At 37.7% G+C, this 18,511-nt stretch overlaps 1 protein-coding gene across 3 annotated transcripts in view; it reads left to right on the forward strand.

Moving 5' to 3' along the window:
- CDIN1 (CDAN1 interacting nuclease 1) overlaps positions 1-18,511 on the forward strand; it is a 222,761-nt gene that overhangs the window by 115,641 nt on the left and 88,609 nt on the right. The gene's annotated exons all lie outside the window — the stretch shown is intronic.

Here is an 18,511-nt window from a genome sequence, read left to right on the forward strand (position 1 = left end):
GAAAAATAGGATGTGATATATATTATGATATTGACACTGACTTTTATCCTCTTGATGTGGAAGTTATGCTTTCTGGCAGATCGTAAAAAAATATTTTATCCTCAGCTCTCTGAGGAAAGTATCCAAACGATATGAGAGATCAAAACAAATTACCTTCCAGTGGTAGAAAATAGTTTACCTACCAACTTCAACCAACATTCCCAAAGGCATGGAGATCTCAGTGGTTAAGAAAAGGATGGTGTTGGAGGAGGGGGGAGGATGCCATGTGTACCCACCATGTGTCTGGGCTTGCAGATTATCTCAGTTAATACTCACAAGAAAGTTACGTTTATTTCCATTTTACAGACAACTAAACTGATACTCAGAGAAAATGTAACTATGGGTACAACTAGTTATCACGCATTGTCTTTCTCACGTCTAAATCTGTGCTACTTTTAGCACAACTCTATTGTAATTTACAGTACAACTGTTGAAACTTTGGCCTTTGCTATTATTGGAGTCCCAAGCTTTCACACCACATATTTTTGACCCCTTAGATCAGAAGGTGGGTCAAGGGGTAACCTTTCTAGATTAACTGTGTTCCTTGGTCACTGGCCAACTGTAAGAATACAATAATAAGGTGACATTGGTCCGATCATTAAGGAGAGAGACAGTAGCATGTGTGGACAGTAGTCTTACCCTGGAAAAAAACAGTGACAGCCTACAGAATTTGGCATTATAGTGTTACTCAGCTTTACAAAAGGCCAGTGGACCTCTCCCGTAGCAGATGTGCTAAACTAAGCCCACTTTTTGCCATGGTAACAATGATGATGACAAAATGCTGAATGTAATGGCTTTCTTGATTTTCTTGTGTAATTGTGCATAGCATCCGAGCTTTACTTTACAGGGATGGAGGAGGAAAGTGCAAAATGTTTTAGAAATCAATGCTGCTTCAGCGTTTCCTGTCTTTTATTCAGCCATTATTCAAATCAGCAGTAATGTGACAAATTGAATTTCAGATTTTTAGGAATTTTATGATGAGTTTGAAATAGTAAAGAAAGCATCATTTTTGATATTATAGGGAAAGCAATGACAAGAAAATTAAATTGCATAAGTTTAGGTTGATAAGGGATTTTTAAAAAACTGGTAAGCTCAATCATTATGCATTGAGACTGTCTCCCCACTTTGGTACTGATCAAGCCTTTTATGAGAAACAATTAGAATTTGAATCCCAAATAGTAGAGCTTACTTGAAAATTCCAAAGGCACATCTTCATTCTAAAACAACTCAACTGTTGTTTGAATGTCCACTCTGTGCTTAGCCCTCCCCATTTTAGAGGCTGATTAAATAATCAAGTCACGCGTATGGTAGACCTATTGATTATTCACATGGCCGGAGGGGCATCTGAGCAATGGATAACTTAATAGTTTGACTTGGACTGGATTTTGGATTATTGTGTTGCCTGCTGCTGTTTTAAATTTTAATGATGTTTTATTTACACTACTGTTGACTTACATTTCCTAAACACATTGTTTGAATGTATACCAGCTAAGTGGACATAGTTCATTTAGGGCATGTTGTGTGGTAAGGGAAAGCCAGCCTTAGTTTTGAGTGTTCCAGATCGTTCAAGGGGGGAATGCTCTGCACAAAAGTCACTAGTTCACAAAATGTCTGCAGAGAGGCCAAGAAATGCGGATCATGCTAACATTCAATATGGAACATAGAGGCGTTTACTTGGATATAGAATTTTGGTTGTAATAATGATACAGACTTATCAGTGATGAGGCATTTTGACAGAAGGAGAACTTAGCGCAGTTATGAAAGTTTGGGATCCTACTTTTTTTATATTTTGCCTCAATACAACTCACACAGCATTAGCTAAAATTCATCAGAGTAGGAAGAAATCTTTCCCACCTATAGGTAGCCTTTCAAGGAGACTGTTGGTTGGCATTTGGGTTAATTGTTTTATTTGTATGATAAGCCTCTAGTCAACATAAGAACTGTTTCCTAGTGTCACACTATTTTTCTTTTTTTCTTCTAGTTTTATTGAGATATAATTGCTATATAGCACTATGTAAGTTTAAGGTATACAGCATAATGATTTGACTTACAGACGTGAAATGAAAAAATTGTCACATTATTTTTAGATTAAACATTGGATTTTATGATAAGACTGTTCAATGTTTGTGGAATCATAATCTTGTCTAAGCCTATTTTTCCACATAAATAACTACAGAGCCCCTATATTTTAGTTTAATATTTCTCTAAGAGTTTTCTTTTTATGTAAATTAGTATTCTTACTCAGCCTTTCAGCAGCTCCCAATCACACCTTCCCTCTTTATTAAAACATGCTCTTTTTATGGCTTCCGAAAGATATTCTTCTGGGTTTCTTCCCCACACACCAGCAACGTACTCTGTCTCTTTTGCTATCTCTTCTTCCTCTTCCCAGCTCTAGGCTGGAAGGCCCTGGAACTCAGGGCTCACCCCTCCTCCCTCTTCTGTCTACATTCTTCCTGGGTGTTCCCTGGAAGATCCCACCAGAGACTGTGGCTTTATATTCCATCTCTATGCTGCCATCTCCTAATTTTTACCCTCAGCCCTAAGATTCCCCCTGAGTATACATTTGTTCATCTATCCAGCTGGCTACTGAGTATCTTCTCCTGGTTATCTAATAGGTATCTCAGACTTTACATGTCCAAAATTAAACCCTTGACTTTCTTCCTCAAGCTTGTTACTCCCCCATTTCCTCCCAAGCTCAACTAGTGGCACCGCAATATCTCCAAATCCTCAACCCCGAGTATCATCACCAATCCATCAGCAAGTCCATTCAGCCCTACCTTCACCACGTCTCAAATTGTGCCTTGTATCACCACCCCACCTGCTGCTGCCTCAGTGTCTGTAAGCATCTCCTGGACTATTCCTGTAGCTTCCAAACTGGTCTCCTTGCACTCAGCACTTGCACTCCTGTGGTCAGTGTTTCATACCCCAGCCAAATTGACTCTTGGAAAACATAAATCAGATTGGGCCACTTCCCACCACATTTAAAATAAAATCCAAACTCTTTACCACGACATTCAGAGCCCCGCATGATCTGCCTCTCACCACCCCCAATTCTGTCCGCACCTGCCCCTCTCCCCTCACCTAAGGTTCTCTCTGTCTCTTATACTTCCTTGGCCACGCTGGCTTTCTCTGTCTTCCCTGAATCTACACTGCTTGTTTCTGCTTCAAGACCCTCACTCTGGCTAATCCTTCTGCTTGGAGCTGTCTTCACTTGGATCTCCACATAGCCTGCCCTTTATGACATTCAGGTGTCTGCTCAAATTTCCCCTCCTCAGGGGGGCCTTCCCTAACCACCCAGTCTAGAAGGCATCACCGTCAGTCATCCTCTCTTCTTACTTGGCTTTACTTTTCTTCACAATACTTACTCCGGGCTTCCCTGGTGGTGCAGTGGTTGAGAGTCTGCCTGCCGATGCAGGGGACACAGGTTCATGCCCCGGTCCGGGAAGATCCCACATGCCACGGAGCAGCTGGGACCATGAGCCATGGCCACTGAGCCTGCACGTCCGGAGCCTGTGCTCCGCAACGGGAGAGGCCACAACAGTGAGAAGCCCCGCGTACCACAAAAAACAAAAAAAAACAAACATAATACTTACTCCTGAGTGAATGAATAGACAGTAGTTGGAAACATTTATACAAACACCAATTTACTTGGTTTGAAAGAGCTTTACCTTTTATATTGCTATTTCTAATTACTACACATAGGGTGCATTTCATTCCTCTGTAATCAAAGCTTCAAGAATTTTCTCCAGCTTAATTAACCTCAAACAAATTTAAATTTTGCAATGTAGTCACCTTCCCTAAAATCAGATATTGAGTACAGAACATAAGCTGGCTTTTCGGCAAGTGGGCCCTCATCCCAGGTACGATCCTGATTAAAGAACTCCTCAGAACTCTTCCAGTTCTGTGGAGTTAAAAGAATGCCTCTGAGAAGCAGCATTTGAACCATAACATAGCCCCAAATTATATAGGGCTATGTATACAATTGTATAGAAAATGCATATATATTTACATATATCTGTATATATATCTCATATACTTAGGGCTATATATATACAAATTGAATAAAAAAACATATTTCCTTATGCAGTTGGAAACAAAAAATACCTTCTCGTCCTACTTGTCTAGTCAAAAGGTGGGTCCTTTGACAATTTGACCTACATTACTAAGTTTATTTTCTTATTGAGATGGTGACAGGTAAAGAAGAAACTAATTCTACAATGTGAGGCCAGAATATACATGGGTTCTAACTTGTGGCCTTTCAAAGAAGCAGGAGCAGACACCCTGTGCTCACTTTAGTGGTTGGAGATAAAGTGGGTCTGTTTGGATGAAAATACTGATGACTCTAAATTACAAAGAACCACATGCAACCATACAGCGCACGAACAACGCCCAACAGCACTGAGTCAAGAACATGGAAATCTCAGCTGTTAAGTTCAGCCCTGTCATCTGCCATTCTGGGCACATTCTGACACACTGTCATCAGTGGAATCTATTTAAAACTAAAGTGCGCTTGGTAGATATACCTCTCTCCTCTCAAAGAAGATCTAAGCTTACTGACTGGAAAGAATAAGGCAAAGTTTTGTTTGAGCATGATTTTCCAGTTTAGTGATCCTTGATGTAATGGGAGGAACCTATCCTGTTCCTGGGTTTGAATCCAGGCTGTGCCACTCTCTGGTCCCATGACTGGGAGCAACTTGCTTAAAGTCCCTGAGCCTTTGTTTTCTCCTCAACGCAATGAGGTTGATAACACCTTCTTCACCATATTGTTGTGCAGAGCAGTTATTTAATACATATAAAGCACGTTCACAGTGCTTGGCAGTCAACAGATACACTCTCCTCTGTCTCTTTTTCCTGTGGATCACTGTCTGATAGAATTTAGAAGTGTTGTGAGTAGATGTTTTAATTTCCTTCTTTGCCAGATAAACTCCTACTCGGCTAACTTCAGCACTCAGCTTGACTGACATCTCTTTGGGAAACCTTCCTGCAGTTCATGATTGCGTTCACTGCCCCTCCTGTGTTCTTCTAATAAGTTCATAGCATTTGTCAAATATTGTAATTGCTTGTTTACTTGCCACTCTCCTCCAGTTAATATATTGAGTTACGTCTTACCTATTTGTTTTATCCAACATCAAATGCCCAGAAGCTGGTGGAATGCCTGGCACAGAGGTGCCAGTAGGTGATCGGTAGATATTTATTGAACAAATAAATATATGAATGGATTTCCTGACGCATAACAGACAACAACATTTTGAATCAACCATTAAGGATTTTGTTAGACATTGTGACATTAAAACACAATAAGACCAAATTTTTTTCTGTGAGAATGCCGCTCTAAGGACAGTGAGAAAAATGCCTCATTTTTCTAGAGAACTTTTATAGACTTTTCAGATGTATAGACTATTGCAGATCTATATCATGAAATATAGCATGTTTATTTACATAGAGTTTTAAAATAGAAAATAACCAATAAGTGGCAAATGCATTTTATGAAGTTTTTAGGCAAGTATTTTTAATCTTATATTGATTATTTGCTTTCACAAAACTTTAGCAAGGTCTCTTGTTTGATGTTTGACATGGAATGCCTTGAAAATCCTGAGCAGAAGCTATTCTCTAGTTTCTTTAGGGCTGCGTAAAACTGGGCCCACCTTAACACTTGGGGGCCTGGGACAAGAGTGTGATTGGAGGCCTATATACAATGTGCCCAAATATTTAAGGTTGTGTATCAAGTTAACAGACAGTAAATAAAATCTGTTTTATCCTGCATGAAGATCTGGGAGTTCAGATTTGCATTAAGAATTCCTGGACTTCTCGGAGATCCAGGCTGCATATGGCAGTGTAGGAATAGGTGCCGCCACTGCACAGCCCATCTCCCTTTTCTTATCACCGTTGGCTCTGTCCTACGCCTGGGAAGGTTCTAAGCACAGCCCAGCCTGTACATCCAAGCTCCATGTATTGATACCTTCAAACCTCTGCCCTTGGTCATCTCTCAGGCCAGAGGTGCACACTCTGGTGGTCTGCCCTCTTATCAAACAGGCAGGCCCTGAGAGTGGTCTCAGGACTATTTGTTCAGGAAGTTCTGAGGTCCCTGGTAACATGGAGTGTGACTTAGAAAGGTATTGGAGGGAACAGACATCAGGTGAAGATGTCCCCTGTGCTCTGCAGACTCCTCACCCCATGGGCTGCGGTACAACCAGAAGAGGCCAGAGCAGAATCCTCTAAAGTTTGGGTCCAGGCCATGGACCCCTCTTGACTGGGACTAAAGGTATCAAAGGAAGCGAGTATATTTGTCTTCCAAAGTCATTTCTTGTGCTGATGTTAGGATATGAGGGGAGATGAGCACCAGAGGAAATATGGGCTTGATCACATCGATGTCTCACTGAAAAGATGAAGAGCTGAGTTCCATCTGTGGGATTTTTGAACCTTTGGCTCCAGAGAGTCTACCCTCCTAGAGGCAATGGTAAGCTAATACCTTCTACCACAAGAATCAATTTGACTTTAGTTCTTACCTCTAAGTACTTTTTAAAGATTGGTTATTTACTCAATGGTTTAGTGATTGCTTTCTCTGGGTTTCTCTGGGCTGTGCTAACTTGAGAGGCGAGGCATTTAGAATGGGGCTGCCAAGCAGTTAGAGTTAAGGAAGGTATTTTTCAGAGGATGTCCAAAAGTTTTTCCTGTATGAAGGTACTTCCAGGAAGCCTGCAATTAACCAAATCACAGATTTCCAGTTATTTCAGTCTTGTTAACAACAAGGCTGATCACATCTGTCTTAGGTTGGAGAATGTGCCTCAGCTATAGAAGCTCTTGCAAACCTTCAATTACAGCAGCCTCAGAAGGCACTGCTGCCGTATACTAACAAGCGGTCATCACCAGCAGCAAGAGACAGATTGACTAATAATTAGCAAATTCACTGGAGAGGGCCTCTCTGAAGGTAAAAATATAATAATTTGCTTTTCCATCTCTTATGGTGGTGCTGGTTGTGAGATACTGATATCTCATTGTTCCAGAGAAATACTTGGCACTGTTATTAGCTGGAGTGACCTAGAAATATTTTAAAAGGACGAAGGAAGTGTCTTCTGTGTAGATAGTACTTTTATGAGTTCTCATAATGGTTAAGTACCATTTTTTTCTGCATTTGGAGTATGAATAGCAAGAACTTTGCCCACCACAGAATTCATATTTTCTGCCATTGTTGTTTTCAATGTTGACTTTAAATACAAAACTGAATGAGGAATAGAAATGTTGTCTTAGGCCGTTGAAGTGGTATTTGCAATAAAGAGAGAGTGGTTGAGAAAACTGGAATGAGTTAATCATGAATTAAAGGGAAAGAAAATAGGCTTATAAGGAAATGTCAGTGAATCACAGTTTCTCAGAAAGATGTCTATCTGATATTACCTTCAAGCATATACAAGATCTTTTTTAGTTGGGGAGGGATGGTGCCTATTGACCAGTTTCCCAATTCCAGGAGACCAAAGAATTGTTGAAAGCATAACTCTTCTTGCTGAGCTATTATGATAGAGTTAATATGAATCACATATGTTTCAGAAGTATTACCACAAATCAAACCAAGAAACAAATGATTGGATGTCCATTCTAAGGATGGAAACACAGCCATTATGATTGTCCAGGGAGTGTAAGAGAAAAATAAAGGAAGTGACTCAGGAGCACAGAGTCAGGAGCCCAAGGATACAGAGTTCATTTTTGAAATTAATTTTGGAATAATGGAGTTCAGGTTGAAATTGCTGCTAAAAGGGCTTGGGGTTTAGGGCAGTGATTCTCAAACTTCACATGTATTAAAATCACATGGTTGGAACTTTTTAAATATTGATGTGAAATTCATCCCTGGAGAACTGATTTAATTGGTGTGTGGTGGAGCCTGGACCTTAGGAGGTTTTTTTTGTTTCGTTTTGAAAACTTCTGATGATGACGTTGACCTCCACCAGGTTGAAGTCCACTTCTTTACCTGGCCTTCATTTGCCAGCTATCCCCAGCATTCCTAGCCTAGATGCTTCTACATAGAGTCTTCATAAGAAAAAAAAGAGTTTTATTGAGGAATACTGGTTCAGATCAGCAAACACTTCACAGACACTTGTTAGTCTCTTGGCATCTGGTCTCTGCCTTTGAGGGCCTCATAGTGAGGACTGAGGCAGTAAATTGCAAAGACAGAACCTGAACCCAGGTCTCCCTCTGAACTCATACCTGTGTTCTTTCTGCTCCACCATGCAGCTTAATGTCAGTCATAGTGATAAATCTGTTATAAGAGGCTACTTACTCTGTCACTTAATGCAGGGATCCCCAACGCCTGGGCCATGGACCAGTACCGGTCCGTGACCTGTTAGGAGGTAAGCGGCAGAAGGTGCGGCGGGCAAGCAGGCGAGCGAAGCTTCATCTGTATTTACAGCCGCTCCCCATCACTCGCATTACCACCTGAGCTCTGCCTCCTGTTAGCATTATGGTGAGGTGTATAATTATTTCATTATATATTACAATGTAATAGTAATAGAAATAAAGTGCTCAATAAATGTAATTCACTTGAATCATCCCGAAACCATCCCCCGCCAGCCCCGGTCCTTGGAAAAATTGTCTTCCATGAAACCGGTCCCTGGTGATAAAAAGGTTGGGGACCACTCACTTAATGGGTTTGCTAAGCTGAATCTAAAAACCTCTCCAGCATATGAGGTGTAGATATTCACCTTCATGTGGTTCAAGAAAATGGGCCAGACGTTCTCTGTTGCTCTCCTTATTGTATATTCAAAATGCATATCTGTAGGGTTAATATAAAATCCTGTCAGATATACATACCTATGCGCCCAGAACATAACAACCCCTAAATTGTTGTATTTGAAATCTACAGAATCAGAGTTTTTTTATATATGGTACAGAAAAAAGAAAGCATGTAAAAAGTCTGTTTTAATAAGTAATGGTGTTTTTAAAAACAGCTTTAATGAGATATAATTGACATGCAATATACTGCACATATTTAAAGTATATAATTTGACAAGTTTAACATATGTATAAACTCGTAAAATTATCACCATGACAAAGATAGTGACAAAGATAGTTCATTAGTTTACATTTTCTGTAAATGGAATCATTCAGCATATACTCTTTTGTCTGGCTTTTTTTTTTTTACTCAGTGTAACTATTTCATTATTCATCCATGTTGTTGAACATATCAAGAGTTCATTTTTTTCATTGCTGGCAAGTATTCAATCGTGTGGCTGTCCCACTGTTTGTTTATCCATTCACTTGTGGATAGACATTTAAGTTGTTTCTAGTTCTGGCTATTAGTAATAAAGTTTCCATGAACAGTCATGTAAAAATCTTGTATGGTTTCATTTCCCTTGGGCAAATACATAGGAATAAAATAGTTGGGACATCTGGTAAGTGGATTTTTACCTTTTTCAAAATGATTAAACTGTTTTCCAAAGTGGTTGTACCATTTTATGTTCCCATCAGCAGTTTATGGGAGTTCCAGGTGCTCCCTTCGGTCAGTCTTTTTAACTTCAAACTTTCTAATAGTTGTGTAATAGTGTCTCAATGCGATTTTAGTTTTTCTGTAATGACAAATGATATTGAGAATCTTTTCATATGTTTATTTTTATCTATTTGTCTCCTTTGGAGAAGCGTCTGTTCAAATCTTCAGTTCATTTTTTAGTTGAATTGTTTTCTTATTATTGAGTTTTGGTAGGTTTAAAAAATATCATGGATTTAAGTCCTTTATCAGATATATGGTCAGATATGAAATATTGTCTTCCAGTCTGTGGCTTGTCTTTTCATTCTCTTAACAGTGGCTTTCAAAATCAGAAGTTTTTAATTTTAATGAAGTCCAGTTTACCAGATTTTTTCTTTTATTATGGCTTTGATGTCATATCTAAGAAATCTTACAGATTTAAAGACTTAAAGAAATCACAGAGATTTTACCCTTGTTTTCTTCTAAAAGATTTATAATTATATATTTACATTTAGGTCTAGCATCCATTTTCAGTTAATTTTTATGTATGGCGTGATGTATAGCTTGAAGTTTATTTTCTTGGATGTGGATGTCCAGTTGTGCCAGAACCATTTGTTGAAAAGCCTATCCTTTCTCCCCTAAATAGCCTTTACACATATGTCAAAAATCAATTAATCATATATGTGTGGGCCTTTTTCTGAATTCCCTATTTTGTTCTGTTGGCCAATTTGTCTATCTTTATACTAATTCTACACTGTATTGATTACTATAACATAATTTTGAAAACAGGCAGTGTTAGTCCTCCAACTTCATTTCTCTTTTTCAAGTTATTTTTGTCTATTTTTGGTCCTTTGCATTACCATATGAATTTTAGAATCAACTTATAAATTCCTAAAAAAATCTGCTGGACTTCTGATTGGCATCACATTTAGTTTATAGATCAATTTGGAACCCTATGTATTTTATATTTCTTGATTCTATAGGAAGTGATTTTTTTTTTGTTTCAATTTCCAATTTATCATGTTAAAATAGAAGAATACAGTTGATTTGGTGTATTGATCTTGCATTGTGCAAGTGGGTAAAACTCATTTATTAATACTTTACTTATTTGGTAGATGCCATAGGATCTTCTATATAGACAACCATGTTGTTTATGAATAAAGACAGTTTGCTTCCTTTTTCAGTTTGGATGCGTTTTTGGGTTTTTTTTTAAATTGCACTGCCTAGAATCTCGTATACAAAGGTGAATAGTGGTGAATGTGTACACCTTGTTCCTGGTCTTGGGGGAAAGGCATTTAATCTTTTACCATTAAGAATAATATTAGCTATAGGTTTTTGTAGATGCCTTTTAGGTTTGAGGAAACTCCCTCTATTCCTAGTTTGCTGAGAGTTTTTATCAAAATAGGTGTTGGATTTTGTCAAAATGTTTTTTCTGCATCTATTAAGATGATCATATGGATATTTTTTAATTAATTGATTAATATGGTGAATTACAGTGATTGATTCTTGAATGTTATACCAACCTTGCATCCTGGGATAAACCCCACTTGGTCATGAAGCAATATCCTTTTTATATTTTGTTATATTTGATTTGCTAAAAATTTGTTAAGAATTTTTGCGTCTGCATTCATGAGTGAGATTGGTCTGTGATTTGCTTCTCCTTCTAAACTTTTTGTCTGGTTTTGGTATTAGAGTAATGGTGGCCTTGTAGTATGAGTTGGGAAGTATTCCCTTATCCTCAGTTTTCTGGAAAGTTTGTGTAGAATTGTTACTACTTCTTCATTAACTACTGGGTAGAATTTCCCAGTCAGATGATCTGGGGCTATTCTTTTGTGGGAAGATTTTAAACTACAAAATTGATTTATTTAATAGATACAGGGATTCAGGTTATCTATTTTTTTCTTGAGTGAACTTTGATACTTTGTGTCTTTTAAAGAGTTTACTCATTTTATTTAAGTTGTGGAATATATTAGCATAAACGTATTTAAAATACTCCCATATTCTTTTAATATCTGTAGAATCTATAGTGATGTCACCTTTTTCATTCCTGATATTGATAATTTTGTCTACTTTTCCAGATCAGTCTGCCTAGAGGTTTATCAATTTTACGGGTCTTCTGAAAGAACCAATATTTCATTTTATTGACTTTTTCCTGTTGGTTTTCTTTTTTCTTTTTCATTGATTTTTAATCTGTATTATTTATTTATTTGTTTAGTTTCAGTTTCACTTGCTCTTCTTTGTCTAGTTTCCTAAGGTGGAAGCCTGAGGTTATTGATTTGAAACCATTCTTTCTTCCCAATATAGGCAGTTTAGTGTTGTACATTTGCCTCAAAGTACTGCTATAGCTGTATTACACAAAATGTTATATGTTGTATTTTTATTTTATTTGGTTCCAAATACTTTCTGATTTTTATTTTTATCTCTTCTTTGACCCACAGGCTATTTAGAAGCATGCTGTTTTGTTCCCAAGTATTTGGAACTTGTTCACATAGCTTTCTGTTATTGGTTTCTAATTTAATTCCATTGAGGTCAGAAACAAACTTGAATCCTTTTAAAATTACTGAGACTTGTTTTATGACAAAATCTTTAACTGCTTGGTCTTCCCATTCCCCCAGCTCCATCTCCTCAACTCTGAGAAGGTTCTTCCTCCCCACATTGCCTCCTGGAAACTCTCTCCAGGCAGCAGGCTGGGGAAATCAAAGTGCTCGCTTCTTTTGTTTTCCATCATTCAGGGGTCACTGTCCCTTACTGCTTGCTGTCTGTTGTTATCTATTTTGCTTTTTAGTTATTTCCAGCAGGAGGATAAATACAGTCCCTGTTACCTCATCTTGGATCCAAGTAGATGTCCTCTCAATTATGGTTTTTAACACGTAATTTAACGTACTATAAACCAGTTTGTCTTGTTTAACATTAACCTTGTAATCTTACTTATGCTGCATTAGACTTCATTGTCATCCTAAACAAATTTTCTTAAGCATTAACTATGAGAGAGTACTGTGCAAACCTTCAAGTTTATTTCTTTTGATATCTCTCTTTCAAATAGACATCCATATATTCTCTCCTTCTCCCAGGCTTCTGAGAGTTGGAATGGGATTTTCAGTCACTACTTTTTGCCCAACAAAAGGAAGTCTTTTCATTTCGTTAAGGCCAAAAAGTGGATAATAAGCTTATGGTTGTTAGAAAGCAGCTTTCTTTGGTCATCTTCTGATAGCACTCACCAAGGGCTTCTGCTGCCTCTTAGACTAAAATAAAGCTAGCCATCTTTTGGTGAGATAGAACCCCGTTCACAGAAGTTATGGCTTTTCACCCCCTCTATATGTAAGAGACACATTTTTTCCATTTTTGACCATCTTCTGCTATTACGTATCATTCAAGAATCTCCTGGGATGGGTGACTTTTATAGGTGATGAGGCTGCATTGCCCTAGTTTACCCTTGCTTATTCTCTTCCCACACATGTGGAGTATGGAAAATGAACCATGCATATAATTTTCATGTCTCATACTCTTCTTCTCATAAAACAGAAATATATATGGATACATAATGGCCATGGTAAGCATCCTTTCCCTCTAATTTCTAATTGACCCTGGAAGTTATATTCTTGTGAAAATTAGACCTCCTATATGAATTCTGTTTATCCATTAACATGTCACTTATATTCACTTATGTTTTTCTTTTTCTTGCTCTCTCCTTTATATTCTTAGTGTACTTTTATGATTTGTGTGAATTCTACTTTCTTGTTTTACTCCCTTCCCTTCCTGAATCACTTACATTGAGATGCTTCCTGTGTTTTGTTCACCCTTATTTTCTCATAAAGATTCTACCAACAAGGTACCTTGTTAACCCCTTCCTGCTTCTCCTTATTGCCATTTCCTTCCCTTTTGTTTCTGGCAACTTTGCTAATCATCACCACATCCCCATTTTAAATTCAATCTTATAGCATCCCTGATAGCTCACTTCAAGTGATCATAAATTCAAAATTCATGCAAAATTCCTTTATTTAGAAAAGAGGATTTTTTAATTCAAAGCTCATCAACTTCTGTAAATATGAGGCTGTCACAGTTGTCCTTGATGGCTTTGGCTGTAATACTTTCAGAGCACTGTATATTGATTATGAAAATGGTGAAAATGAAGTCATTGGTTATGTGCACAGGTCAGGTATATAAAACCATACTGAACTCAACACTAGAGCAAAATACTTGATCAGCCCCAATTGCCTTTCATTGTTTAATGCGAAATAAGTATTTTTACCACTACATATTTCTAATTCAGCACATTCTAGCAAAGTGGTCCATAAGTAGTAGGACAGATACATGACTGGATTCAGTAGATACTGAGTTCCTTCTATGTAGAGGTGGTATATTATGCATTTCAGAGTGTACAAAAATGAGCAAAACCTAACTTTGCCTTCAAGGAATTTAATTCAATCTAATAGGGAAACAACATGTACATAAATCACAAAAATAGCCAACACTGAGCACCAACTATGTTCGAGGGACTGGTTTAAGCACTTATATGTATTATCCTCTTCAATCCACATAATAGTCCTATGAGGTCGATACTGGTATTTTATCCTCATTTCATATGAGAAAGTTGAGGCATAGAAAAGTTAAGTGCCCAGGTCAAGGTCACAGAGCTGGAAAGCCAGGGGAGATTTTTGAACAGAAGAGTGACATGATCAGGCCACTTTAGGATAGATATTCTGGTAGCAATGCTCAGGGTGGACAGAAGCAAGAAGTTGGGAAGAGGAACACAATTGCTATTCCAGTCATCCATATTGAAACACTCCATTAATTCCCAAATTATAATGGTGGCAGTGGAAATGGAAGGAGCCTGTGTAGACTTACAGAGATAAGAAAGAATTTGGCAAGTAACTAAATGTTGTTGTATTGGGTGGTGCGGAACAGAGATAACTTGGAGGTTTTGATATTGGCCATGGGGAGAACGATGATGCTCTTATGGAACTGAGAGTGGAAACTAACCTAGGTTAGTGATTACTTCAGTTGTGATGATTAGAAATGTCCAAAGGCAACTGGGTTATGGGATGGGAGTCCAAGTGATGGACCAGAGAAAGATTCATTTAGGGATATCTGCAGTAGAAATAGGCAAAGTAGGTTTTCCCAGAAGGGGAGAGGAGAGAAACACCTAGTTTTATGGACAGGGAGAGAAAGAAGACAACTGTGTTATAATGACATCTATAATAAAGCCTAGAGAATTGATTAACAAGTATTACTCTTACAGTGAATATAATTATTTCTAAATTTACTGGCTCTCAACCTTCATCTCTCACATTTAAACATTTATAAAGTAATTTTAGCCTAGTTGCATTGAATCTGATTATTTGGAGTATTGATAGTTAACGTCAGTTTCCATCATGAGTTATATGGGTTGAGAAAGTTGTATCAAAATGTAAGAACCCGGGGCTTTTAACAATCACACTTGAAAGAAACCTCAGGAGTTGCATTTGTCAAGCAGCTAGGAAAACCATTCATGCATTCCCCACGTCCAAAGCTCCACAGGCAGCCCAAACATGAAGAACTGAAAGGTCATTCTTCTTCCTGTGGTATGATGGTTTGTTGACATATTTTGACACACCAGTACAATGCTGAAAGGATCTGACCTTCCTGCAATACTGAGGGACTCAGGTCTGGACAGAGTACCTGACACTCATTGCATTGCTCTCTTTGCCTTTCTTCTCCTCCACAGATAAACTTACTCCTCAAACATGAAATGCTGCCTTCCCTATAGAAATATTACAAATTTTAAGTGAACATGAGTTATGGCTTTTTAAATTTCTTGAGCTTTGTTTTTCCAGTTACCATCAAGCTGAAATCTTTACTTAGACCAATTCATGCTTTTAATTCAAATGAATTTGTTTTTCAAAATGATAAATGGGAATGGAGGTTGTTAATGCTCGAAAGACTGAAACTAAACAAATTAGGAGGTTTCTGTGCTGTTATATGTTTTGCAGTCTTCACTTTGTGATAGAAACAAATTTATTGGAGTTCACATGTTTGAGGATTACCTCTACAGTGCAAAATTAATGTACATACAGGTAAATCTTAGGTAGCTTTTGAAGTAGTTGCCTCAGAGGTATATCATGTGTTAAGAGGTTGAAGAGTTAGGTGGAAACCAGAGAGCTGTCAAGAGAATTTTCTGTCATGTATAAAGGCATTCTATGTTAGGATTGTGTACTGTGAAAAGGAGCTTTGACTAGTTACCCGTTTTATTTCTTAATGCAAAATCATGGTGATGTGGGGATGGAAAGAAAAATGTTTACCACTAATGAATTTCTAAAATATAAAAGTAATAAGCTAAGTACTTTTTAATCAGGAGCAGCTATTCAGAAAGATTTTCTTGCTGTCTCCACAGCTAGTAAATATAAAGTGGAATAATATTCTCTAAGCATTTAGATTGCACTTTGCAAAATGTAAAAAGTTTTATGTATTTGTCATAATATGGGGAAAAGAGTATTCAAGTATTTCAGTGATATTATTTCCAAATGTGATAACTGTCTGCCATATTAAGATACTTTTGTCCAAGATAGGTATTTTAGTGGCATGCCCAAAATTGAGACAGAAATTCTGAAGTACTTAATTGTTTCAAACTATTACCTATCTTGCATAAACTTTGAACTTTCCAGTAGCACCCTGAGCATCATATATCTGTGTTGGAATTGTTTCCCTTTCTATTTTCTTCACCCTTTCAAAACCAGTCCCCAGTACTGACAAAGCACTTTCATCTCCCACCTAGGTTACCACCAGGCTTCAGCTCCAATTTCCTGATATTCCTCATTCAGGTTAGACCTCTAAGTTTGTGTGTTCTGAGAACTGACAGCCCTGATCCTGATCTGCCTGCCCAGAGCCCAGTCATACAGGCTCCACTGTGCCAAAGTGTGGCCACACCCCACAACCCCCAGACCTTAACTTTCAGGATTTTACGTAATTTTCAATTGACACCTGTATCTGACATTGCAGTTGTACTTCTCGTTGTAGAGTCTTTACATAGGAATAGTGAAAACCTCTTTTCACTTAACTATTACATGGATTAATTTTACTTCACACTGACAGGTTTTCCTGCTGAAACTCAAGTAGTCAAATTCTTTTCTGTTTTCTCACTGTTCTTCATGAAACCTTGTGACCCCCGCATCCAGCATGCGGGTACACGCAGGTGTGCATGCACGCACGTGCACACACACACACTCTCACAAATTGCTTTGAATACACAGCAAATCTATTTGAAATGACAGGGAAAGGGTTAAGTCCTGACAGTCCTTTTACTGGATTTATTAGTGACAATGTCCATACGCTTCTTTCCTTTGAATTCACCCCAGGTACACAGGCATAAATTAACCCGATTGTTTCTAATATTATACCGTTTTACAAACATCTTTTCCTCAGAAAGTACACCACAAAGTTCTGTTGTTTTGCTAAGTTCCTGACCTTCTTTTATAAATTCTTAGTAAAATTTCTTTCATTGTGGTGAGGAAAAAAAAATATCAATTATTTTAAAAAGCAATAATTCATTATAGTTGATCATAAATGTCAGGAAGCAAAGACCCAGCTGAAGCATTTTGTCACTAATCATGCTGTTTTTCGTCTAATTAGTTAATTTACATTTTACAAATTAAGGGTAAAATTCAGACAGAAGATAACATCATAGCTTTAACTGACCTATATTTGTATCTGCCAAATTTAAGTTAATTAGAAATGTAGATGCTGTTTGTTTTATCTGTCAGAAAAGCTCATCTTTTTTCTCAAAAAAAAAAAAAGTAGACACACTTTTTTTCCCCTCAGCATTTATCATCTAAATAATAGTCTTGCCAAGATGGCAGCCTCATAATAAACTCTTTTCAGTGGAGTGATGGGTAATGAAGCTTGCTTGTGAAGGCAGCGAAAAATGTTGTCTGGCCAAATGCATGAATATGATGGCTAGAGAATCAGTGGACTTTCTCAGTCATCAATCTTTCTAGTAGCCTCTTATACATCTGAATATTTTGATAGATGATCTAATAATTGAGTTATCTATCTTTCTAACTATTAGAATTGCATAAAAATTATTCTCACATGCTACTGAATATTAAATGTATTAGGCATCCAGTAAATTTTTCATAAAAGGGCCAGAAGGTGAAAAATTTTTGTTATTCTATAAATACCTCTTAATATATTGAATGCTAAGCCCTCTGAAATTTTCAACTCTTAATTCCCTCTGTGAGAAGCAGATATATACTTAAAAAGGAGGACATGCCCACTGTAAGTAGGACATATAGTAGTTACTACAGCTAATGAAAAGTAAACCCTGATAACATATGGATGCAACTCAGTAGTGTAAAATGGAATGCCCTTGCTGGTCTAAAAAACTAGTGACACATTTGATGTGACACAAATTTTCCATACAAGAAGCACAGAGGATGTGGGTGCAAAGAGACTATGTGATGTTGATGTTTCCCTCATCTGGGGAGGAAGATGATCCTACCAAAAAGGGAAACTTGCACATCAGCTGCCTGCCTAGCATTTTACCTGATGACACCAAGCTACCCAAGAATTCTTTTAATGCATAAGTAGTTCTTTCCTTCCATATGGCTTTATATTATGTTTTGTTTTATCATACACCACTCTGACTTTTAAAAGCTTATCAACAACAAGTGTGCTTCACTGGGATTGAAAAGCAGCAAGGAAAATTGGCAGGAAACAGATCACGTACAAAGTAGGCTTTCTCCACCGCCCACCACCCGCACTTCTTCAAGGTGACCTTGCAGTGATGACTTCCCAGTAACCAACACTAAAATAGTTCTGCCCTGGAAGAGAGGCATTTGTTTGCAGGTCTGAAGGGTTACCAATCCTGTGCATCTTGAAAGGCACTCAAACGAGCAGGGCCTTGTAAATTGGATTTCTATTAGCCAGACCTGATGATAGCTCTTCATCAGTGGAATGGGAGAAAGCGCTATCGATAGCTCCAGCTCTAAATATCTGGGTTTTTTTAATGCCATACTTACTTTTGGTCTCTCTCATCCAAAATGGTGA

The sequence above is a fragment of the Delphinus delphis genome, chromosome 2 (assembly GCF_949987515.2).
Source record: "Delphinus delphis chromosome 2, mDelDel1.2, whole genome shotgun sequence".
NCBI lineage: Eukaryota > Metazoa > Chordata > Mammalia > Artiodactyla > Delphinidae > Delphinus > Delphinus delphis.